Here is a 26,209-nt window from a genome sequence, read left to right as displayed (position 1 = left end):
GACTGTGGTCCGTAGTCGCCTAACCCGAGTGGTCGCTGAACCCGAGACCCAGCACAGGTCCCGCCGCCAGGCGCCCAAGCACGCAGACACGTTTCAGAGTGCGCGCTCCTTCTCTCCGGGCTCGAACACGCCGTGTGGCCGGAGCAACAGGCGGAGACTACAGTCCGTGCTGACTAATGCGAAAGGGTTCGAGTCAGCATCTGGGGAGGCTTGTACTGGTCCCGTGTGGGGGTTGAGGACTTTGTCTTCTAGCATCTTGCACATTTACGTTGAAATAGAATGGGTCGGAGTTATTGCTTTGCTTTACCCTAGAAACCTAAGCTTGCCAGAAAAGCCTGATGATTAAAGGGACGGCGGAGGGGGTAGGGTGCGGTAGTAACATAAAGCAGCCCCTTCTAAAGGTTAACATTCTTTTATTTCCCTTTTTCCTTCTCCCTTTCTGAAGCGGTTGCACAGTAGATGGAAATCATAGCTATCATCTTCTCTGTTGGCTGTTTCCAACCACTGTGGGGTAGCAGTTTTCTAGTTGTTAGAGTTTCTAACTGTTGCTTCTTGTAAGGCAGGGGGAAAAGCCTGTTGCTTTTCTAGAACCAACCTCCCAGGCAACAGCTAGATCTACGGGAGCAAAATGCCATTTTTATTCCATTTGCGAAAAAAAAAAAAAAATACTGTGGCAGCAGAGATTTAGACAGCCTGAATAATTTAAAAACTAAAACCCTCTGGGATTTTGTCACTCTATAGCTGTAAAGTCTACTGAATTGTCATTTCGTTTCATTACTAGTGTGCTGTTTTAACATGCTAAGGTTTAAGAATTCCTTTTTTTTAGGTTATGTCAAGGAAAAAATAAATATGTTTATAGTTTATTGAGTACGATTAGAAGAAAAAGTATATTAAATTTCTATATTTTATAGTTGTAACTTTCCCTGCTTTAATACCTTATTTAATTATTTAATTATTTAATGTCACTGATGGTTGTATTGGAAAAAGAAAAATAATTTTTTAAAATGAATGCACAGTGAATATTTTCTGACTCAAGAAAGATTTTTTAACAAACTGACTTATTTATAGTATTCTGTTCATATATATCTCACTACTACAAAGCAACCCAAAACACACTACTTACAAACACTGGAGAATGTAATAACATGTGCACATTTACAAATCATACCTACTCCATGCCATTCCAACTGGATAAATTAGATAATGAATTAAAAACTAGTCTGTATCATGTAGTTAAATGATGATAATATTTTCCTTTTCAGTCACTTATTTTGGCACCTTGTAAGTACCCACGTAGATAATTTATAAAATGGGAAAGGATTCAGACAGCTCAAAAGACAAGCAGTGCTTTTGCCAGTGGTTCATTTTCTATATAGGTTAGTATGCTTTTCAGAATTTTAAAAAATGTATAATTCTGTTGACTGCATTTACAGACAACTTTTGAGTTACAATGAGAAACTGAATTGAACAGGGAAGTTGCTATTAACCAAAATAACCACCACCACAGCAAAAAATCTCTGTATAACCTGTTGTTCAATTGAATTCATACACAGCCCAGACAAAAAGGATTGTATTTAATTTCAGTACCACTAGAAAGTGTTCCCAGTGATGGAATAATACAGACTATTTACGTAATTTACTGCACCATGCGTATATGTGCCTGATTTTTAAAAAATATTCCCCCAACAGATAAGCCTTTGAAAAATACATTGTACTGAAATACCAAATGCCTTTCCACAGTGGTATTAGAAACATTATGGGAAAATAGAAACCACTAAACAGTGGTTTAATAAATAATAATAAATAATAAACCTTGATTTACTTACTGTTCCTTGTTTTAATAAGAGTTACCAATAGGATCCAAGGTCTGTTTTACCTTTCTCATCTATGACAAAGCATTGAGATAAAGAGATTAGAAATAAATCCAAGAAAAATGGAAACAAAAAGGAATTTCAAGATCAGGGACTATCAACACAATCTCAATATTTAGCCCTAGTTAAGAACATTACAAAATGTTTTGAATTTTAGATAATATTAGTAGGGCTGAAATATCAATGGGAAATAAGATTCATTTATTTTTATATTAAGCATGTTACAGTATCCTGATAGGCAGTAACTTTTGAGGTTATTTAAAAGGAAATTTTAAAGTTACTGATAGGCAGTAACTTTTGAGGTTATTTAAAAGGAAATTTTAAAGTTACTGATAGGCAGTAACTTTTGAGGTTATTTAAAAGGAAATTTTTATCAAAATTGATGAAAAGGAAGAATGGACAATGAATATAATAAAAACATAGTTCTAAAGAAAATCTTGACCAAAATCCACTACTAAAACACTGTTAATTTTTATATTTTCATTCATTACCATTATTATCCACCCATTCCATGGCTGGAAAAAATGACATGATAATTGTACATTACACTAATGGGTTTGAGAACTAGGCTCTGTTATTTTTTGTTCTTTTCTTATGCTACCCTAAGTGCAATATAATTCCACACTGGTTTATTGCACTATCTGTTTTAAAGACTAACCTAACATCGAGTATTTTCTGATTCATGTTCTTCAGAATATAGAATGTTTTTCCCAAACTAAGAAAATAAAAGAGAGCTTTTGTATTCAGGAACCTGTACAATCAGCAATTGTTGGTTCTGAGCAGTGAATTCTGAGTGGTATTCCTCTGATGAATAATTCTGATGGAGAAAAAAATTATACTTAAGAGCAAGACTTTTCTTTTCAAGAATTCATATTATTGATTAAATTAAGAAGGATTTCTTTCCTCTAACATTATAGGATATACTATGCAGGTGAGGGTGATTATATACTGTTATTTTTCTGAACAATTATCTTTAAAAAGCTACTATGATTTCCATTTATTGTTATATTAAACCCTTCAAACCTTCCCTTAGTTCCTGCCAAGCCATGTACCTACTGTCTCTCTCTCTCTCTATCTAGACTAAAGCTGAACAGAAGGCAGTTGGGGCAAAAAAAAGACAGTAGCCCCCATACATTGCCTTAACGTAACCACCAACATCTGTCATAGTAACATCTGTTACTATAAACCCAGTAAAACACAGGTATTACTAAGCAGGTCTTCTCTTTGAGCAGAAGATTAGAGAAGCATAGAATTAACTCCCTGCAAACAAGTGGTTGAATTCTTGCATTTCAGATGCCAATAACTAGCCGTGTCTTCTTATTTAGGAGGCGCCTTCTGATGATCAATTAAGAGTTCCGAGTATAAAACTCTCTGTCCCTGACCTAAAGACCAATGAATGATCCAAGTGGTCACTCCCAGAAGACTTTGTATCTATTGAGTCCAAATCCAAGTAGCCACTCTCAGTAATGGATAACTACCATGCATTCATTGTTTCCCTTCTTCCTTCATGCATGGGTGGATGCAATAGTGAACAGTCTTCTATGCATTGCAATTAACAATGAAAAAAGTAAAAACAAAAACAAAACAACAACAACAACAAAAAACCCACAAAAGCCTAAAATGAGCCAATTGTGTAAATCATACCTAAAAGAAAAACAAATATAATCTACCGAATATCCACTGTTGTTCGGTTGTTATTTTAATATTTGATTCCAGAGGATTCTGGTACATACTATAGTTATGTCTAATTACTTGATCTTGGTGACACAGAATAGTAACCACTTTCAGAATCCACCCTACCCATTTCTTTAAGTTAGTGTTTCTCAGTCTGCTGTGTGTCCTTGAATCACTCTGAGATCTTCAAACGTCAAAATGCAAATTCTGAATCAGAGATCAGGATGGGGTTCACATTCTGCCTGTTGCTGATGGGTGGACGGCACTCTGAGCAGCAAGGTTGTAATACATTATTCTAAGATCATGCTTTATTAAGAAATGAACGCTTTTCCTCTTGAATTTCTCTAAGAATGTTATTACTTCAAGGCTCCAAATTAAATTTGAAATTAATTTCTAGATAAACAGGTAACTGTGTTCAAAGGGGCCATTGGTTTAGTAATTGAGGATAAGCAACAGGACAAAGGCAAGAGGCAGGATGAGGAGGCTTGAGTTCACTAATCAGCAGTCCTCCTCACTGTGTCAATACTTATGAGTCAGCCAACCTGAAACGATGGCTATGAAAATATTTCCAGGCACAGTAATTCCGACAATACTATCCTGCTGCTTTACAGAACACCAATGACTTTTCTTCTTTAGAAAAGAGAACACTGCAAACCGTTTTTGTCCCCACTGAGGAGCTTGCAATAGCTTTGTAAAATAGTCTAAACATACTCTTGTTGATGTCAGGAAATTCTCTGAGGTTATGATAAAATTCCTTTGCAAATAGAGCAAATAGGTCAGTATCATTTAAAGGCAAGAACGGACATCTGCAGTTAAAAAATGTATAAGTATATTTTTCCTTATGTGAGTAATCAACGAGGTCTCACTTTTAGGTGCTGGGTTACAATATTGTACTGTCTTGAGAAGCTGAGAGAGGAAAAATTTCCCTTTGCCATTCTGTTTGGAGATAGCAACAACAACAACAACAAATCTCTTTGTACCCTAAGCCACAACAAAGCAAGCCTACCCAGAGTTTTTCAAGTTTGAATTCACATTTGAAAGCCCATGATCATGAGATTACAAGGCCAGACTGGATATTGATGTATATAATACATTGAAAATAAATAGTAACATTTATTGAACAAATCCTATGTATGAGGTGTATTTATCAAGTCCTTTATATTACTAGCTCATTTAATCCTAGATTTAAGGAAACCAGATTATTATCCTGTATTATAGATGGAGAAATTTAGGTTAGATTAAATAACATGCTCAGAAGTTACAGAGCTCATAAATGGCTCAGCCAGAATTTGAAGCCAGACAACCTGCCTCAAGGGTCTGGCTCCTATCTGCCAGGCAAGTGAAAACACACTCCCAGTATTTAGCATTGGGACCTTGAGTGAGTCATTTGACTTCTGGGCCTCAAGTTTCTCCTCTGTAAAATGAGGGTGGGTAAAAGGCACTATTGGCTAAACCTCTTTTTAGTTCAAATATTCTATGACATGAACTCAGATCTTTAAAGATTTTGGACTCTGCCAAAATCGAGATTCTTCCACTCCATCTTACCCCCTGCTGGTGTCCATCTTCATTCTGTTTTAGTCCCTTGTTAGATATGACAGTCAGCAAGCATTTGTTAAATTCCTACTGAGTGCAAACTATGGTGGTCTCCTGGGAACAATGCAGCAATGATTATGTGTGATCCGAGCCTCTTGAATCACCATTTTAATGGGTCATGGTATCACCATCCATTTTTTAAAAACACATTCCCAAACAGCAATAAGATACGTTGGATCAACAGTTTTCAAAATGAGACTTGACTCATCCCTCATTTATATCACACTGAACATTGGAACCAATATCGAACTGGAAATACTTCTATCTGACTCTGTCCACTGTATTCAAACTAGGAACATTTCTCTACAACTGTCAAACGGATAAATTTTTCAACATTTAATGTGAGACAGTAGAAAACCATTACTTTCCAGGATCTGGATATCCCAAAGGAATTTACCCAACCCATTTAAAATCTTTCCATCAGGTGGTATGGGAGAACCTTAAAGCTAAAGGGTTCCTTTCAGCTGGACATTACTTGGTATCAAACTTGGTGTTTGGTGTTTTTGTTTTGGCAGACCCCCAAAGTCTTGACAGCACCCTAAAAACAACACTTGAATGAAATCTTGTGATTATCAAGGAAGGTAAAACATTTCAAAAGAAAAACAATGGTAGTAAGTGTTTCCAGCTGACTTGAGTTTTAATAATGCCAATGACATTACCATACTTGAGGATACTTGAGGATAATAGGAAGATAAATGGATATATTTATAGTTGATTAAATGTTAGTGTGGAGTTTCTCCGTGAACTTTTCCAGAGTACTGAATTTTATGTTTTTAATAACACTAGGATCAGGTTTCTGCATTTTAGAATATTGTTTTCAGCAGATTGTACATTTCATGAAATCCCTTGACTATCCATTGAAGAAAGTTAATAGTCTGTGGCATATAACAACCTATTACCCAGCACTTAACAGAAACGTTTGAGAAAGGGTTTATAATTAATTCCTGTCACTGGTTATAACTTAGAGAAAAGGCTGACCACAAGAATGAAAGATGTGTGGGTTTTCTTTTATGAGCCCAGTTACCCCACTTTAGAATCTTTATTAGTGCTCATTGCTTTTCTGCTAACAGTTGTTCTTTCTGTTACCCTTCTATTAAGTACTTAACATATTTCCCCTCTTTCAATCCTAGGAAAACTTGTCATCATATTATATATTTAAGATCAAAAGGCATTTCCCAAGAACATTCATTCAATTATTCTGCTGGTCTCTGTCTTGTAGAGTTTACAGTCCTTAAAAAAAAAAGTACTTAAAATCTTAATTTCCTGAATGAAGATTTTTTCCCCTTTGGAAGATTTGGAAACATTTATATTTATCCTATTTGGGGGGTGTTTTGGTTCAACGCATATACACAGAAAAATTCTAATTTTTAATCATGTTTTGAAATGGGCACTAGGGAAGGAAATATAAGTTATGCTACATACCTTCAGATATTTTATAGTATACAAGTATACTGTATACAAGACAATGTACATATATATGTATACAGTATACAAGACAATGTACATATAAATCTACTTTTATTTTTATTTTTTATATTTTTTTAATTAAATCTACTTTTAAATGATGTGCTAGGTGCTATGACATGTATGTCCAAGATTCTATGAGAACATGGAGGAGTGGTTCTAAGGCACGGTGAAGGGTTAATCCTTGAGATGAATCTTAAGGAGGAATAGTAGGAAGTACCATGTATAGGGTACAAATGAAAAGAAGATCCAAGCAAAAAGAAGGGCGTAAGCATTGGCAAGTGTGCCTGAAAAAGAGCGCAGAGTGTTCCAGGAACCACAGGTAATTCACTCTTGTGAAAACTTAAAGGACACGGGGCACATTGTCAAGACATAAAGACAAAACTGAAAGCAAGGCGTAAGGCAGTGTTATTGAATGTTTTCACTTGTATAAAAAGAAGACTGTCTATAAACACATATATGTATGTATATATATTTGTATATGCACTGACCATTTCTGGAAGAATACAGGAGAAATGAATGGTTGTCTCTTGGAAGTGGAATTAGAACTAGGGGTATGACCGGAAGGGATACCTACTGTATTTCACATGTCATTTTGAGTTGCTTGATTTATTAAAAATCTTTTTTTTTTAAAGATTTTATTTATTTATTTGACAGAGAGAAATCACAAGTAGTCGGAGAGGCAGGCAGAGAGAGAGAGAGGGAAGCAGGCTCCCTGCTGAGCAGAGAGCCCGATGTGGGACTCGATCCCAGGACCCTGAGACCATGACCTGAGCCGAAGGCAGCAGCTTAACCACTGAGCCACCCAGGCGCCCGATTTATTAAAAATCTTATACATGTTTTATACTTTTGCTTTTAAAAGACACACACAGAGAGAGAGAGAGAGAGAGAGAGAGAGAGAGGGAGAGGGAAAAAATGATGCTGGAATATGTATGCTTAGGAAATGAATACTAATCTTGAAATACAGAAAACCTGCTAAAGGTTTTAACAAGTGCTATGTTTTGCATTTCAAATAGATCATTCTGGAAGTTATGGGAAAGATGAAGCAGAGAAGGCTGAAATTGGGGGCAGTATTCCTATTTAAGAAGCCAGGAAGGTGTTTCAAACTCCAGATGAGAGACAGTAAACACCTAAAGTAGAAAAAGCATGGACTTAGGAGTGGAAAGCAAAAAAAGAAGAATAGATAATCAAACAGAGGCAAATCAGATGAATTTTGTAACTGGTTAGATGATGGATGTTGGAGAGGAAATGATCCTAGGATGCCCTACAGGATTGCATGTTGAGTGATAGCTTCATGTGACACCATCTGCCCAGGGTGGAACACAGGAAAAGAAGTCCCAACCACCTTGCTCATCACTGAAGTGGATATGTTTTCAGAATTAAAAAAATAAATGCCAAAGCATGATGTTATAATGTACTTATAGGGACATTGGGGGAGAATACTGGAGATTGGAACTATCTTGAAAAAGACTAGTTCTTTGGTGAGTCTTCTAATTCTGTTCATATAGAAAGCAAGTTCTGTAGGGAGAAATCCTGGGACACACAAATATGGTGGCTGAAATGAGCTGGGTAGAGATGCAGAGAAAGGGTGCCGGCCAAAGACAGAGTAGAGTGCAGTCAACTTTAATCTCTAGAAATATTATTCTTTCTCTAGAAGAACCTGGACCCTGATAGGGTGTAGAACATACTTTTCAAATTTCCCCAGGGAAGCGATCTTTGTACTGTTTTCGTTGCCTTTATAAAACCAACTAGGTGGGGGGAAAAGATGTGTGGAGAGCTCACTTACACAGCATCTGCTCTCTCTCTACCACGTCCCTAAAATGATTCAGAGTCCTTCTGGAACACTGTGTTTTCATGTGAAGTCATGTGAAAGCACTGTGAGTTCTTGCAAAAAGTGTATTTGGTGATGACATGAGACTCGGTATAACAGAGCACAAGCGAGGCCAACAGCATGCCCTGAGAAATGAAGCTTAGCTGCCAGGAAATTAAAAAGTGACTCCCGGGAGCTTTGCTGAAGAACTGAAACATTTGAATGGCTCGGTGGGGATGATTTTAAAAAAGAACTCAACAGAGCTCTGTCCCTCGCAAATGTTCTCTTGGAAAGAGGATAACTATTTAAGCAAAATTATATTCATAGATCGGATTATTTAGTGTAGAGAAAGAAAGCAGAGACACAGCTAGAGGAATATACTCAAATAGAAGAAGGTTCTTAGGTAGCTAACAGCGATCCGCTATTCCATCCCTCCCTCCACTGAAAAAGATTACGGGCGAAGGTGCTTCGGATAGAACAGGAAAGTTAGAGGCTAGATGCCTTGCTCTTGCTGCTGAATGGATTAATCAGGGAAGTTGCTGGAAATGAATCCTGCTTGAATGAGAGAGCTATTTGGGATCCTTCCTGAAAGCGGGGGAATAGATTTGTTGAAAGCTCAGGTTCCCTGCCTACTCTAACCCTCTGTGACTCATGGGAAGATTTTTTTCTTTTTCTTTTCTTCTGATCTATTATTTTCAAGGGAAGATATACAATTCTCTAGTCAAGAGGAACAGCTTTGTAGTTTCCATAGAGACATTTCAATGACATTTAGTTGAAATCCTACCTGTGCCTAGAATATTTCTCATGTCCAAGGCCACTTGCAATCCCTCTCCCACCCAAATGCATATAGATCCCCTTTAAAACCCACAGGAAGTCATCTTTCTCCTATAGAGCCTTTTCTGTAGCCACAATAGAGAAAATTATGCTGGAGAAAGAGTATATAGGGCATGTAAACAAATCAAGGCTCCAAAAAGTCAAAAGACCTACTATAACATAATGATCATCTTTTAGTCCATATAAGGTTTTTATTGACCTTGTCTTTTCTGCCTGTACTATGTAAGCTCCAGGAGGATTATATTCTTTATGACAAATATGAGCTCCTAGTATCTTATAGGAACTTAATAACATTATTAGGATAATAAAATAATTTTTATGGTCATAAAGAAGTGTTAGTAATAATGGTATTTAAATTTATTAATTCAGAAATGAATAGTTTCTCTGTCAGTTCTACCTTATGCCTTCAACTGTAATTTTCTTTTATGTTGATCATGAATCAGGAGCCGTTTCTATAGAAACAAGTTTATCGCATGGCACAGCCAGTTTCATGGACACAAAATTACTTTATGACAAATATAAATGCATAAACATGTATGCACCCCCATAACTTTTCACTGGCTTTAAAAAAAATAATAACTGATTTTCATTTTTCAAAATGTCATTTCCATACTGGCACCTGGACTATCAATATTTCTGGAAACACTTAAGAAATTGTTAAAGAACAACTTGATTGATGAGTATAAAGGAAATGGCATTTAAAAAGAAGGAAAAGGGTTTCCTCAACCAATGTGGTGAGATCTTGAATGAGATAAATTAAGTTTCAAAAGATAACCAAAGAACTTTATTAGATTTGAAAATATAGTGTCTAATCCAAGAAATATATATATATATGCATATATATATGTTTAATATGTTTCTAATCTACCCAGCTACCTATCCAGTCGTTATTGCTATAATTGTGTCCTTGCTACTACATAAATGTCAAATTTTGTCTGAAACTTCTAGATCCACATGGTAATTTGTCATAAACAGTAAATGTGTTAAATCAACTACCATATTAAATCGTGGTAAAAGATTCTTTCCAATGACATCACCACCTCTCTGCCCACCCCTCAAACACACACACACACACACACACACATTTCTGCACATCCCAAAGAAACACTGAGAGAACACAGTCCCATTTCAAACTGACTGCCAAGCTGAGACAGAGATTGACTAGAAAGCTTAACTGAAACATAATTGAATATATTCAATTTGTAAATTCAGTATAATTGAAAACTTTTGACTTAATGTGATGAGGACTGATTTTTAGAAGTTTTGAAGTTAGACATTGGAGGAGGAAGACAGGTTGAAAGATTTGGAGAGTAGAAAGTACTGACAAAACTGAAAACTCATATTCAGTCCTTGGTGGGTTATCAGTGCATCTCTCCTACACCTATGCTAACACTAGCTTGGGAGATGCCCCTATGAACTGTGTTGTCAACAAATTAGAAGGGGAATCCATAACCAGGGTCTCTGCAATTGTGGAAGGACAGACATCACAGATGACACTTGCCCTACTGTGTTCAAAATCACTGTCATAAAACATAGGTATCTTGATGAACAGCTTTTCCACATTTTTTTTTAAGATTTTTATCTATTTATTTGACAGACAGAGAGAGATCACAAGTAGGCAGGCAGCGAGAGGGGGAAGCAGGCTCTCCGCTGAGCAGAGAGCCCGATGTGGGGCTCGATCCCAGGACCCTGAGATCATGACCCGAGCCGAAGGCAGAGACCTAAACCACTGAGCCACCCAGGCGCCCCACTTTCCACATTCTAAAGGATTCACACCTTTGGTTCTGCAAAATAGACAGAGATAGCTGAACCTAAACTCAGACAAAGCAACTGCTATTATTCTTTTCCAATAGTGCTCGATCTCACTAAGCAGAGGTTTGTTTTTGAGTCAAAATATGGGATTCTGTTGGTATGTCAGTAGGGAGCACCAGCTTAAAATGCTCTCATTAGATCCAGATACCCTCAGTTTTAATTCTGCTGAATTGCAAATAATCCCGAGAGAAACAACAATAATACTAGTTTTTACTTCCTGTACATACACCAGAGTGTGAAAGAATGGTTGAGTGAGAAATCAAGTTTGCTTAAGAGACAAAGATTAGAAAAGGATACAAAGAGAGAGGAAACAGGAGTTATTTCATACTTTTCTCCAGAATCAGCAGTTTCCTGACTTAGGGAGCCAATATGAAACAGCTAGACTGAGGTGTGCTGAGACAGCATTTGGGTTGTCCACACTGATCCTCTGCGCTCAGAATGCATGTTGCGTGATCTGACAGTGTGTTGTCCACACTGATCCTCTGCGCTCAGAATGCATGTTGCGTGATCTGACAGTGTGTTGTCCACACTGATCCTCTGCGCTCAGAATGCATGTTGCGTGATCTGACAGTGTGTTGTCCACGCTGATCCTCTGCGCTCAGAATGCATGTTGTGTGATCTGACAGTGTGTTGTCCACACTGATCCTCTGCGCTCAGAATGCATGTTGCGTGATCTGACAGCAATGCTCAATATTTTGTAATCCGAGATGTAAAATCAACAAACGTTCCTCCATTCTCTGGGGGTGTATCATCCACACTGGTGGGCAAAGTGATGATAACATCTTACGATTTTCATTACAAGAGAATATCTTGTAGTTTTAATAACTTTGTAGACAATGAATCTTATAGTTAAAATCAGTGCCTAGTGGGCAGCATACTGGCAACTTTTTAAGTCCAGACACTCCCCATCTGGTGTATATAATTTTGGTTTTTCTCCTGAAGTACATTCTCCTTGAATGTGCTTCTGTCAAGTTATATTTGAATAATTTTAAATCACTTTAAAATGTCAGGATGATGTTGTATCCTAATTTATACTCTCAAGCATAAATCTTATGACTTAAGCCCTTTGATGCTCAGTTCCATGTAAAATGGAAATAATTTCTGCTGTACCTATTTCAGAGAGCTGTGAGAACCAAGAGATAAATCATATACAAATGCATGCTGTCTGTATGTGATGTATAAATTGTAAATTACTATATAAACATTAAGTGCTGGTATTTTTATTATTTTACCATTATCTCAAAATCTTGTCATGAATTTCTCTCTCTTTAATGCCAGCACATCAGGAGTAACATGAATTCACATCATGCATAATCAAATGTAATAATATTTTTGTTTAATATTGGGATTTTCTTTATGCAGTTGAAATATATAGTATTTCTGATTGTGAAACTCTTCTGTGAGATCTGGAAGAAAGAAATGGGAAAAAAAAATTTAAGTTTCTCTTTGCTCTCCCTCTTAAGACTTCTCAAACTTAAAGTTTCAATCTGTGTATGGTCTTCCCATCCCTCTCTAAATTTCATATTTTATGTTACTCCCTGGTATCTGTAAAAAATAGACGCATGGCTTTCCATGGGTTTAGCCTAGAGATTAGAGTTCTGGAGTTGACTTCTTTAAATATAGTCCCTCCACCTACCGAATCTGTTACCTTGGCATTATCTCTACAGTAATCATATAGTTTATTGTCTAAACATGCGCTTTTGAGAATAAAAGGGAATGCTATCACTATTACTTGGGACAGGAAGTGTAAACCAACATTCTCCTGGGAAAGCCAAGATTTCTGATCATTCCATGATACTCAAAGCCTGAATGTTTTTCATCTTTAAAATGGGGATTAATGATATCTTCCTCTTAGGTCATTAGAGGCAAACTGAGATAATGTGTTACTTGGCCTGGGGAAAATACTGGTTATTTTTAAACTGATGCTTTTTCTTTACTGGGCACTTAATATGTGCCACGTGCTTTATGTATCAACACCAACAATAGAATTAGGTAGAATGGATGAGATAACCTAATAAGAGTTTTACACTAACGTTTGAGATAATCAAATAAAAACATCATATATCAGCTCACTTTTGCTTACCAAGAGCTTCTTAAGAATTGTCAAAGGTTATTAAAAATTGTAGGATTTACTCAATTCCTTTAAGGAACAGGAATCTCACTGAAAAGATAAGTTGAGAAATGGTAACGGTCTTCATGAGGTCATAAATGACCACAAGTAGCACTGAAAAAAAGGGTCTTGAAGATGAGATCATTCAGGACATCACAGAGAAGATGCAACCATGCTGAGAGGTTCAAGATGAGATAATCTAGGTAGGAAGGTTATGAATATTCTAGGCAGGGAAAATAGAACGAAGAAGATGTAGAAATAAGATTACCAAGAGTGCTCAGAAAGAGAGAAATTCATTAATATCATTTAAATTTTAAGGCTTGGAAAATCATTCTTGCATCTTAATAATGAAAATTAATACATATTGAACACATCTACAAAAGAGTTACCATTCTAAATACTTTGCAATTATTAACCCACTAAATACATAATGCAGCATATGAGACATTTATCATTATTATTCTATCTTACAGGTAAGGAAACTGAGACATAGAAAAACTAAGTAACTTGCCCAAGGTTATACAACTAGTAAGCAGTACAGCTGTGATTTGTACCCAGGTCTGTGATTTGCATGGCAGATCTAAAGATTTGCCTTCAGGGTAGTTAGGTCATTAATCAGCTAAATCATAAAGCATCATTATTTCTAATAGCATTTAAACATAGGTTTCAAAGTTAGAAAACATGATTAATAGTTAGCAAAATGTGTCCTACAATGAAATGCATTAGCAATTGCCATTACTTAGCTCAGAGTTACATCATGTAAAGATTAAGGAGTAGCTTGATTAACATCTTTAAGTTATGAAAATGTTTAATCCATTCACTGATTTAAATCACATTGGACTGTTTCATGCAAGGTGTCACTTAAAGTGCTGTGTAAGGTACTTAACTGGAAATAGAAAGAGAAAATGGATTTGACACTGCCTCTGAAAGAACTCAACTTGAAAAAAGAAGCAAAGTTTAGATTGGACATAAGGAAGAACATCTTGACTGTAATGAGTGAGAAGATGTTGGAAGGAGTTATGAAGAGTATCTGGGAAGTGTCCATCCTTAGAAAGCCTCAGAACAAGAAAAGATAATTATATCTGTCCCAGTTGGCGTATATGGCTTTTCTGTCTAAAGGCAAGAGGGTGACACAAGACAGAGCTTTTCTCTAAGACCCTTTCTGATTGAGAAATTTGAACTTTTGAGATTTTTACTTGATACCTACGTATAATATGTTGTGAGATCTTCAAATATTCCCACATTTTGATTATCATTAGAGTATATATAGTTAAGAGGATTAAAACCACACACTCAGAGGCAGTGACCAGGGCACTTGGCTTGAATGGCATTAATTTGGTGGCTCTTTCTGGAACAAGTAACTTATTGACCTTAGTGCAAACTACTCAGACTTATATCTGAGAAGTTGCCATGTCACTAACCTTCTAGATATTTAATGAAGAAGTCATGCAGGAGATACTACGTCCTCAAATGCCAAGGGTTTCTTTTAATGAGAACTTCTTAAAGATAGTGCCTAATAAGTGCCTTCTGCACAGGGCAGGCTGAATAAAATTATGTTGAATTAAATTGAAATATAATGCATTCAATTCAAATCTGTGTATATATTACATCAGTATTTAGCCCAGGAAAAAAAGGGCAACCCTTAATGTTAAGAATACAAAGTTACTAAAATATAATGAATACATACCATGTATTGGGTATCAGAATAAGTGTTCGAAATCAGTTTTTACAAGAGCCATCTGAGATGGGAATATTTAATAGCTCTCTTTCACAGAAAAAGAACTGGGAATAGGAAGGCTCGCAGACATTTGCGATGGAGTTGTGTTTAAACCTTATGCCTGTTTGACCTCTAACCCCTTCTTTTGGGTTCTGGAACCCAAATCCAGAACCCAAAAGAGGGCTATCTTGGAGCAGGGGGTGGTCCCCACACACACACACATACACAACAAACAATATTTTAGGAACTAGCTGGATGTCCTACAGTTTGACTCAATCCCAACACTATGTACCCAGAGATATCATCAGGTTAAGAATCCAATCCTACAAGACTGTCCCTGACACCACGTCAGATTGCTGGCACAAACCCAGGTAATTCTCTCTACTTCTGACTGACTTGCGTTAAATCAAAAGTTCCCATGACCTTCTTGGGTTTGATTATTTTTTGCTGGGAGAACGCAGAGAAATATTTTCCTTGGTAGATGACCAGTTTATTGTAAAGGGATAGAACTCAGGAACAACCAGATGAAAGACATACGTAAGACAAGGTGAGGAAAAGGTGCCAGGTTTCCCTGTCCGCTCCCGGAATGCCTTTGTCCCAGGCCCTCCAACGTGTTCATCATCAGCCCGGAAGCTCTCCAGACTCCATCCAAGGAGCTCTGCGGCAGAAAGTAGGGTAGGGCTGGGGAAAAGACCAAATACGCATTCTTATTCTAAATCACAATATCACACGCCCCCCTTCTCATTTTATCCAACCACCAATTCTTTTCAGTTTAGAGTTTAGTCTGAATTGTGTTACTAAAGGCAGAACTGTACTTCTCTACATGAAGAGTCAGGCAGAATCCCACTCAAAAGGATCAAGTTTTCGATTTCGGGGAGGAACTGGTATCCCTGCTCCAGTTCTATGGGGTTACAGATCTCTCCCGACTTAACGATGGAGGTACATCCGGATAGACCCATTTTAAGCTGAAAACATCTTTAGTCGAAAATGTATGTAATCTCCCTAACCCGCTGGACATCGTAGCTTAGGGTAGTGTACCCTACGCGACTCCCATCGCTCACATGAGCCTACGGTTGAGCAGAATCATCTAACGCAAAGCCTATTTTATAAGACAGGGTTGAGTATCTCACGTAACTTATGGAATATAGTCCTGACAGGGAGAAACAGAACGGCTGTCTGCCTACAGGGTGGTACTCAGCGAAGGAGTTGTTCGCTTTTGCTCCTCAGGTGGCTGACTAGAAGTCAGGGCCGCGCCGGGGGAGCATCGCGAGAGCAGCCTCCTGAGGGTAGCCTCGCGAGAGTAGCCTCGCGAGAGTAGCCTCGCGAGAGTATCCAGAGCCCCTCACTAGCCCTGGAAAGCATCCACCTTCGAGATTCCAAGTGTAGTTCCCACTGGAGTGCCTGTGGCGTTTGCTCCTTCCTAAAGTCAAAAAGCATTAAGTAGAACCATCATACGTAGGAAAATGTCTGTATTTCCTTGGACAGAGCCTTATCTCTTCATCTTCTGGGGCTGGAGACTTAAAAAAAAAATGACTCTCCCCAGAGGAGAGCGTTGTTTGGTGGGAGCCCAGGCTCTTGTTTCTCCCTCCCTGGACGTGCTTGCCATGGTCCATAAAACAGGCAACACAGCGTTTTTCCTGTCAGGTTTGCTTACAAGGGTGATTTCTTTGTTTGAGTCCAAGATGAAGACCCTTAAAATCTAAAATCTGTTGTTTTTCAATTCACAAGATTTCCTGCCAGTGGAAAGAAAGAATTGCTCTCCACTCCAAGATTCTCTAATGGGGGCAGGCGTCAACAGCAGAAGGGGGGAAGCATGCCAACGGTTTCTTGGTGGGGAGAGTAGGGAAGCTAATTAGACGACCCATTTCTGGGTAGAGAAGACAGAAAAGGCTCAGGTATATTTAGCTCTTCTTAGTTTTCCCACTGACACTGAGAGAGAAATCAAACAGGAATATGTAAAGGTCAGATCATTTCATCACTGTCCTTTCAGAAATGGGAAATTACATTATGAAATGCAGATGGCATCTTGAGGTTAAAATAGCGAGTTATTATTACCACACAGCTTACAGGGGATATTTTTCATTTTTCCGCCTCATGGAGGAATATACATTCAAAATACATTTATTTTAAAAATCAAATGCATCTATTAAAAAATGTGAAAACCTCTGTTTCTTTCGGCTTACTCCAAGTGATGGTAATGGAAATATAACAATCACTTAGCTCGCTCTACAGAAATAAAAATCAAAAGGATTTACTGCAGAACAGTGTATTTATAAAGTAGAAGACAGTCATGGAACACAGTTTAGGGGAAAACAACTTGCTTGAAATAAACTGTTGTTTCTGTATTTCAAAAATGCAGAGTTAGGCTATTCAAGAGACCACTAAATTCTGCTGAAGCCATTACAGGCTTTCATGTTTACTGTTTTTTTGGTACTAAATAAGGCATAGTACTGCTACTCACGAACATAGATCTTGCTGTATTTGTTGATTCCTCACAGCTGAAGAATAATATGTGCTCTTATGTCTCACTGGGGAATTCAGCAAGGACATGCTTAACTAGGCATGTGTTTTCACTGCAGACTGCAGTGTTCCACCCCGCGTAGGTTCAGGCACACACAGATCGGGTCAAGTCAGAAATCTCATCACCTTTGCTTGAAGGATATCACTCCGTTCCTCAGGTCCGAGAGTGGGTGCAACACAAAGTAGGTTTTGAAAAACGTTCTAATTTTAAGCATAATGCATGGGGGGTGTTATTGAAGTATGAAAATATGTAACTTCAGAATAACTTTCATAATTGACCTCATCAGACCAGTATGTTATTTTATATTTTTGAAATTCCTTTAACTTGTGATTTTATTGGAGAGTTACTAGGAAAGAAACACCCATGTATGAGTGTGTGTGTGTGTGTGTGTGTGTGTGTGTGTGTATTTAAAAGATGGCAGATGGGGCGCCTGGGTGGCTCAGTGGGTTAAGCCTCTGCCTTCGGCTCAGGTCATGATCTCAGGGTCCTGGGATCGAGCCCTGCATCAGGCTCTCTGCTCAGCGGGGAGCCTGCTCTCCCCTCCACCCTCCGCCTGCCTCTCTGCCTACTTGTGATCTCTGTCTGTGTCAAATAAATAAATAAAATCTTAAAAAAAAAAAAAAAAGATGGCAGCTAGAAGTTCTAAGGAAAGCTTTTATTTTTGGTATTTTGGGAAATTTCAGATACAAAGGCAAAGTAAAAGCCAGGGCAAAAGGTTTGGGGAAGCAAAAAATTATTTCAGTAGTGTTTATAGATACCTGCCTGTCATTTTTGTTGAATTTGCAAATGGCTTGCTATAAGCAGACATTCAGCACTGGGAAAAGGACTACTTTCCCTCTACTTGCCTCCTTTGCCTTGAGAAGAAAATTAACAAATGTTCAGTTTCATCTCCTGTCTCCTCACATTTTCCACTCCTTACTCTTTGTGAATGTAAAGAAAAACTTCAATCATAAACTCAATTCCAGTATCATTGATCATTCCTCTCTTTTCTTCCATCTTTCCTTCCTTTCCCTGATCTTTTCCCCTGTGTTTCCTTAATTTAGTAATTAATGGAGACTCATCTGACCACCATCTGTTCTGGAAAAGCAGCATGGTGAAAAACGTATGGGTTGTTATTAGGCCCACCCTGGGTTCTGGCTCTGTCTCTGTGAGTGCTCCGTTAATTTCCTTGTTCTGTGTGTTGGGGCAAAGAAAAAAATGCTATTCAGACTCACTGAGTCTGCGTCTCCTTTCCCAGGCAGGAAGGCACAGTAGGAAGATGCATCTTTAGGTCGCTCCTTCTGCTTGTTGAGAAAAGCAGGAAGAAAGGAAGAGAATACTAGGATTTCAAAAGCTCTGCCAGTTATTCTGTGGTGTTAAAGGGCAAGCCCCAGAATAACTGGCCCTTTGTATTAGGGAGATGTTAGTGAGCTTTGGGGAATACAAAATATGTCTAGAGGTAGGAGGGGGAAAAGAGCCAAAATTCTCTGAGTTATAATACAAGAGGAATTGAGGGCAGAGTAGGAAATGGAGGACCGGAATGAAAAGGAAGACGAGACAAAACGAGCTACAAAACTAGACAAGATGTTAAAATTCTCAACAAATAATTCCCAGTGCCAGAGTGGCTAAAGGACTTTAAAACAAGGATTTTGTTATTTGATGTTATGTTATTTTTCATTGCTGTGATATAAAGTACCATTGCTTCTCTAGTTTTTTTTTTTTTAAAGTCTATGATTTTACAAATGCTTTGTTGGCATGGTTTTGAGGAGCTGAGTTCCATTATGTGGGTCAGCTTGGAATACAGGGAACAGAACAGCTGTGTACTTAAGAGCAGAATGATAATAAGAATTCAGAAGAAACAGGAAATCAGAGTTAGAGAGGTGACTGTGACGTGTCTGAACATGCACAAAATCCCAGGGAAAACATGGGAGTTTTAATAGTACATGATGAAGGGCTGGAGTTAATTGATTTCATTCTCAGAGGATGCTGGCTGACATCTGGTTATCTATAAAATGTTACTAAAGCCACCATATAGGAAGCAGAAAACCTGGTGCCTAGTAGGTGCTGACTTGGTCTTGGGTCTCCCTCTTTTCACAAAAATAAAAATGGAGGCCACGGTGCCACTATATGAAGGGTTATGGGAGGACTTGAATTGAGTATACAGAAAGACAACAGCATGGTAATAAGTCATGATCATTGTTTTCTTCCCTGGTGTCCTACCGGACCTCCTGTGGAGGCTGCAGACTCATGGGTGCATACTGATGTGCATTTTCAGACATGGGCCCAAGGTATGGGGAGGGGATTTTCTTTAGTTCCCTGTAACACACGCACAATTACTTAAAAGCACATGGACCAAGAGTTTAAAGGTGTTTTGCACACAGACTCAGAAGCATGAAGCTACCATAAGCCCAGTCTGCTTTAAGACTCACAGTTGATGCTGTAGCCTTTTAAGTAACCAGAGGCAGTGAAACCCAGGAATTCTGAACCAGCACTTTAAACCCACCAGAGCTGCGTGCCCTATTCCTAGCCTCTTGTTGGCTCTGCTGATCTTTCTGTTTATACCCCATGCTTTCTAACTTCCTGTTCATTTCTCCCATTTTTCTCCCTGACTTTATCTTAATTATGATTCTTCCTGTCAAGGTATCTATTCCTTTGTTGATTAGCTTCCAAAGCATTCAGTGGACTTAAATACCAGGTGATTTAAACCATCTAACACAGCAGCTGCCCTGTGCCATCTTTGTTCCTGAGTGTTGAAGCCCTTAGCCGGTCATACTCTATTTGGCAAGCTTGAGGTTAAAACAACTGTGTAGTCCATAAGAGGATAGGCATGTTGACAGGAAGATTCATAATGTGTTAAGGTAGATGCAAGGAGGTAAATGAGAGAACCAGACAGAACACTTCCATATGTGAACTGAACTGAGATGCCTAGAGAAGAGAGAGAGAGGGCATGCTGGCTGAGGCCATGGTGACCTTAGTGAGTATAGTTAATTAGTGGAAATCGGAGAAGAAATTCAAATACGAGAAAAGAGAGAGGAGTAGGAAGGAACCTATCTCAGGTTGGGCTTTTCTGTTTATCAGGATGTGTTGGGGAATGCTTTCAGGAGCAACAGCTGTGGGGGCAGGAGAGCAGCAACACTGGGCAAGGAGGAGGGAAAATTTTAGACTTTGATAGTACATGACGAAATGAAATTGACTCAAGATGGGGTTGCTACAAATTCATCACTAACACCAATGGGGAATCTGGCAGTAGAATGACATTTCAGAATCATCTGAAATTGAGGCATGTGGCCTGGGTCTTTACACTCCCAACTCCACCTCTGACATCACCAGCTATATGACATGGACCGTCCCTGGAAAGGAGATGTGAGTGACTGTGATGGAACCATTCTCCAACCCTTGAGACAGACTCAGCTGAGAGACATCAGCCATCACTCCAAGCAGCTGGAGGAATGAGTGTTTCAATCCTGAAAGTGCTGTGAGATATGGGCTGGCCAGCACAGGACCTCCCTCACACCAGTAGAGTCAGAACATAGCTAAAAGTGCTGACTTGCTTATGGAGCATAAGGAATAACACAGGACATTGGGAGATGGAGAGGAGAAGGGAGCTGGTAGAAACTGGAGGGGAAGACAAACCATGAGAGACTGTGGACTCTGAGAAACAAACTGAGGGTTTTGGAGGGGCAAGGGGTGGAGGGTTGGGTCAGCCTAATGGTAGGTATTAAGGAGGGCACGTATTACAAGAAGCACTGGGTGTGGTACATAAACAATGAATGCCGGAATACTGAAAAGAAATAAAATAAAATAAGATGGAAAAAAATGCTTACTTAGAGTGAATTTCCCTGAGAAGCTCTATTGAATTTAGTCTTGCAGTATCCACATTAATTGTTTATGTGCCTCGGGCTTGCCTCTTACTAAACTCTAAACTCATTGAGTACCAGTATCTCAACGTCATATGTTTTACTATCTTGATAATTCCTTTAACAGATTAATTGGCCAAATCCAAAAATAAACAGAAAAACCAGCCCATTCATTGCCTGTGATACCAACATAATAAAAACTCTTTTCTCCATATTTTGAGAAGATATAAGTGATCTCTCATTCACCATTCATTTACCAAGTTTTTTCTTTCCTCTAATGCATGCATATAAATGGCTCCTGACTAAACAGGTTACAATGCTCTGTAGTAGTTACTGGAAGCTCTGGGTCTGGAAAACTCATAACAAAAGGGAAGGGAACCAGGAGAATGTGAAAGTGAGAATCTATGTACTTGAGTGGAAAGAACACTTGGCCAGGATCTGAAGACCAGCTTCTGTTTCTTGCTGACCTGTTACTTGTCACATGATCTAGAGAGAATCAACTCTACTCTCTGAGACTTTCTTCTTTTCTCCTGTAGTGATTAGGCACCGTGTTGTCTGCTTTACCTTCATGAGTACCAGTGGGTGTTGGGCTGAAGGACTGTGATGGATAAACAGATAATGTTGCCTAATATGTTTGAAGTCTAAAAAGCACTTCAAGAGTAGTTTTATTATTTTTTTACTAGTTTATGGATGGAATTTCTAAAATTTTTAATTTCGCAGGTTATACTAATATAGTAATAAAAAGGTAATTTGGACTTTTTCTTTAAATCAGTAAACATAATAGAAGAAATTAATTTCATTCATAATGGTAGGACCTGAATTGTAACATTAGCTTCTAGGGTCCTTGTTTTTGAAGTGAGCAGTGAGGTAAGTAAGATGATTTCTCGTGTGTGTGTGTGTGTGTGTGTGTGTGTATTCTAAACTTCATAAACATGCATATTCCACCCCAACATTCCCATCCACGAGGGGAAATGAGACATTGGTACTTCTTGTGTGTGTTTAACAAAGTTATTTGTTTGAGGGAAGAAAGGTACTATAGATGCATATGTAGCATAGAATCTGGAAGAGACATGGTTTGGAAGAATTTCAAAATACTCAGGGAGGAATGGTTAACCTCAAATAATTTTAGACTGCCAAACTTAATTATGGGTTGGAATTAAATGTTCTCCATTAATGCAGTTATCCATTGAGTTGAGATTGAAGGAGCTCAGTAGTGGGCTTTTTAATTACCTGTTTTGGGGTAGAAGGCACTCAAGTAGTAACTAAACAGGGACCATTTACATGGGCAAGCACTTTGTCTAAATATTGTTCAGAATGCTAATTACATTCCAAATGGAATGACTTATTTTTTTTTGCTGATCTTATGTTAAACAGCTGCCCGTATAGCCAAGGCAGAGATCCTGGGTGGAAGGTAAGATGGTGACAGAGCAGAGCATTATTATTAATACTCAAATAGACACTGTTTACCAAGGGTTGGGAGAGTACCGCCATAGATCAAGGGGCCCTTGAGCAAAATTCTTTTCTCACTCGTACTTTGTCTTATCTAAGCTTGGCCTTTCCCATCCTTCTGAAAGCACCTAATGCTTTCAGATTTTTTTATACCTAGTCCTCTATTGAAGAAAAAATACCTGTCTTCAAGATTGGGTATGACACTTATTTATGATCACATTCAATCCTTTGAAAAGGTTTATTCTATAAGCGTTCTTGGAGCATTTGGCCCTTCTAAAATACAAAGGGTTATGTTCATGAAGTGGTTTTTTTAGTGAAATTTCTAGCTTTGGTGAGTCCTAGGCTAAGATATTCAAATCGTCAATGAACACATATTAAAGTATCTTCCATGTGATGGCTCCAATCATATTCTATGGATACGTGTGGATTCCAACTCTCTGTATGATCCAGCCTGGGGAAAAATGATGGCATCCTTTCTATTCCACTTAATTCCTACCCTTATTTTAAAACTCAGCTTAAATTAATTAAGAACAAAGCCATGGAAGCATAGGAAGGACCATACTCTCAGAGGTCTTTAAATCTCTTTCCTTTTTCTTTAGCGAAGAAAATTTAAGATCAGTTATTTTCATTATGTTTTCTTGAGAAGGCATTTCTTAGCTTGTCAGAGATGGGTGAGGTAGGATGGGGAGTCTAGTCACGTATAAAGTAGACGTGCTTGGCAATCATTTTCTCTTCAGTTTTACCATCTAGGTCCAACAGGATTGAGGAGAAAAACCAGAACACATGTAAAAATGGACAAATTAGTTTTGATCATTGTCCTAGAAGACATAAGCCTGGGAATAAATTAATAGGAAGGAAGGTTGGTGTTCAATTAACTCGTAGAAGGATTGAAAAGAAAGAAAAAGTTTGAACTGACATTCTGATGCAGTCTTTGCTACCTCTACAGTGATGAAAATGAATGGGGGGAAAGGAGAAAGAGAGAGAGGGAAAGAGACTGAGAAATGATTTATAAGACCATAAAGCATAGTCCAACATACAGTTTGTTGTCCTACTTTTACACCACTGATAACTATAAGGAAGAGAAAAGTGAGCTAAGGAACCTAGGTCTCTAACATTTTTTTCTTTGATTGAGCTTTCAATCTGGTAAGAAAAAACACAATTCCCTTAATGATTCTGGCACCCTAAATTTTTCCTTAAATAGCAGTCATTTGTGAGGGCTTTTTTTAATATCATGTGATCCATTGAATTATTAAGATGATGATTATTATTTAAAAATAATTTCTCCAGAGTGTTGGGGTTAGATGCAAAGTAAAAGATTATATATGAAAATCTTATACGAATTAGAAACCACCAGAATAAAACATGGATACGACAATTCTAAGTACATTTAATGTTTAGAATAAAGATGAGTCACTTTACATGGTAACACAATTGGAATTGTCTTCTGAGAAAGTAGCTTATACAGTGCACATCTAGTACAATTGATATTCCATGAACAATAAGCTCAGTTCTGTAAAATGTCACCATCTCGCACATCCACCCTGGTTAACTACATCATAATAAGCTTTCCAGAACTGAATCACATTTTCTCCTAATCTCTTAAGATAAGATGTGAGTCTGAAACCACTCCTCTGAGGAGTGTGTATACTTGGTGCAAGTAGAGAGAACAGTTGTCCATTGGTCTGTCCCAGTAGCATATAATCACCGACATGGAATAGTCACTCATGTTGAAGCTGCACAAGGCTTTTTACCCCAGTATGCCACCTAAAGGAGATCCTACACAAAATATCCACAGACATGAGATTAAGTAGGTTCCTAATACAGACTGACTTTAGTTATGGTAAAGCAGAAAACCCTGAGCAAGAGATGGAGCCCGGAGAGCACACAGTGCATCGTGCAGATGTTCCATGAAAATACGCAATAGTAAAAACTACTGCCTGCAAAAGATGCATAGAGCTGTAGTTGTAACAGACAAATGATTCATTTGGAACATAGTTTTATATAGCCTGTGAGGTTAAAGAAGGCCAAGGATTCATGAGACGACGATAATACCTAGAATTTCTATTTAGAGAACAGAGCTTTCGTTTCTGTGCAGAAGAACCCATCATCATTCAAGACACTTACTAATCACTGACCTGTACGTAGAGGCAGGTCACTGAACAAGAAGCAAGTAGAATCTATTAGGGAAAAGTCTATATGGTTTCTATAAGTAGAAATCATGCCTGACTAACCAATCTGAATTCTCTCAGGCATAAATAGATCTTTTAAAAAATAAACAAATGTCTTGTAGACAAGGAATTACTCATGGAAGTAATTTAATTAGACATGCAGAAAAGCTTTGATAAGGTATACCCCATAAGATAGGCTACTCGAGGAAATTTTAGAACCCTGGATATTCATGCATCCACGTTTGGAGACATGATTCACATCCAAGGGGGAGCTGGATTACTCAGGAATGTTCAAACCATGCCCTTGAGACTTGCACAGATGTGCCTTAAGAACCAAGGGAGCTAGCTAATGGCAGACCTTACTTTCTTAGGGCAGTTCTAGATTTGTTTTATATATTGTAGTTCCTCATAAGGTTTTATCCAAAGGACTTGGAAACAATTATATTAGATTACCTTTGTAGTACCTTCTACTTTTATGAAGAACCTGTAATTGTTATTCTTGTCTACTCCAATAGATATAAATTTTCATTCTTGTCTACCACTTATTCACTAAGGTACTGGATAGTTTTTTTGAAACAGAAAACTGAATTTAAAGCAGGAAAAAGCGTAGTAATAAAGGGCACATGTTCTAGTTAGAAAATACAATGGCGGTACCTACTAAGGATCAGTGCTGAGGTTCATCTAATTAATTAATTAATCAATCAATGTGTATTTAGTGAAATTGCAATATCCAGTTTTGCAGCTGAGTCTATTTTATCTTGCAGAAAAATGTCAATTCAGTTGGCACAAATACCACTTTAATATTTATGCTAAGCAAAATTGAGGAGGAATGCTGTAAACTAAATCAATCTTAAAGAAATTTCCCTACACTATGGAAGATTTAGGACACTCCAAATAGATATCACTTCCTAGTCCTTCTACCGTCCAGTTTCACTCACCTATAGCTGACTGGGTTGAGAAGGACACTGTTCAGCCCTGGGTTTGCTTTGTGTTATGTGACATCCTATGTAAGACCAGGCCCTTTGACTTCTCTATTTCATATGATTATATATATGAAAATATATAGAAGTCAAAGGACCTGGTCTTACACAGGACGTCAAAAGAAAAATTCATAGATGTTACCTTTATTATGTAGTTTCCTGATGTTTGAGGAATAATAAATATTTTAGACCTAAAGGCTGATTAATAGCAGAGACTTTCATGAAGTTCTCAAAATATTTTCTTAGTGTTGGGGCACCTGGGTGGCTCAGATGGTTAAGCATAGGCCTTCAGCTCAGGTCATGATCTTTAAGTCCTGGGATCCAGCCCCATCTTGGGATCCCAGCTCAGTGGAGAGTCTGCTTCTCTCTC

The 26,209-nt window shown here is 38.0% G+C and overlaps 1 protein-coding gene across 1 annotated transcript in view; it reads left to right on the top strand.

The window, feature by feature from the left end:
* The window catches only part of GABRB1 (gamma-aminobutyric acid type A receptor subunit beta1), a 399,050-nt gene that overhangs the window by 1,745 nt on the left and 371,096 nt on the right, over positions 1 to 26,209 (top strand). The gene's annotated exons all lie outside the window — the stretch shown is intronic.

This window comes from Mustela nivalis (assembly GCF_964662115.1).
Source record: "Mustela nivalis genome assembly, chromosome: 4".
In the NCBI taxonomy this organism is placed as follows: domain Eukaryota; kingdom Metazoa; phylum Chordata; class Mammalia; order Carnivora; family Mustelidae; genus Mustela; species Mustela nivalis.
This window is presented reverse-complemented; position numbering and strand designations above follow the sequence as displayed.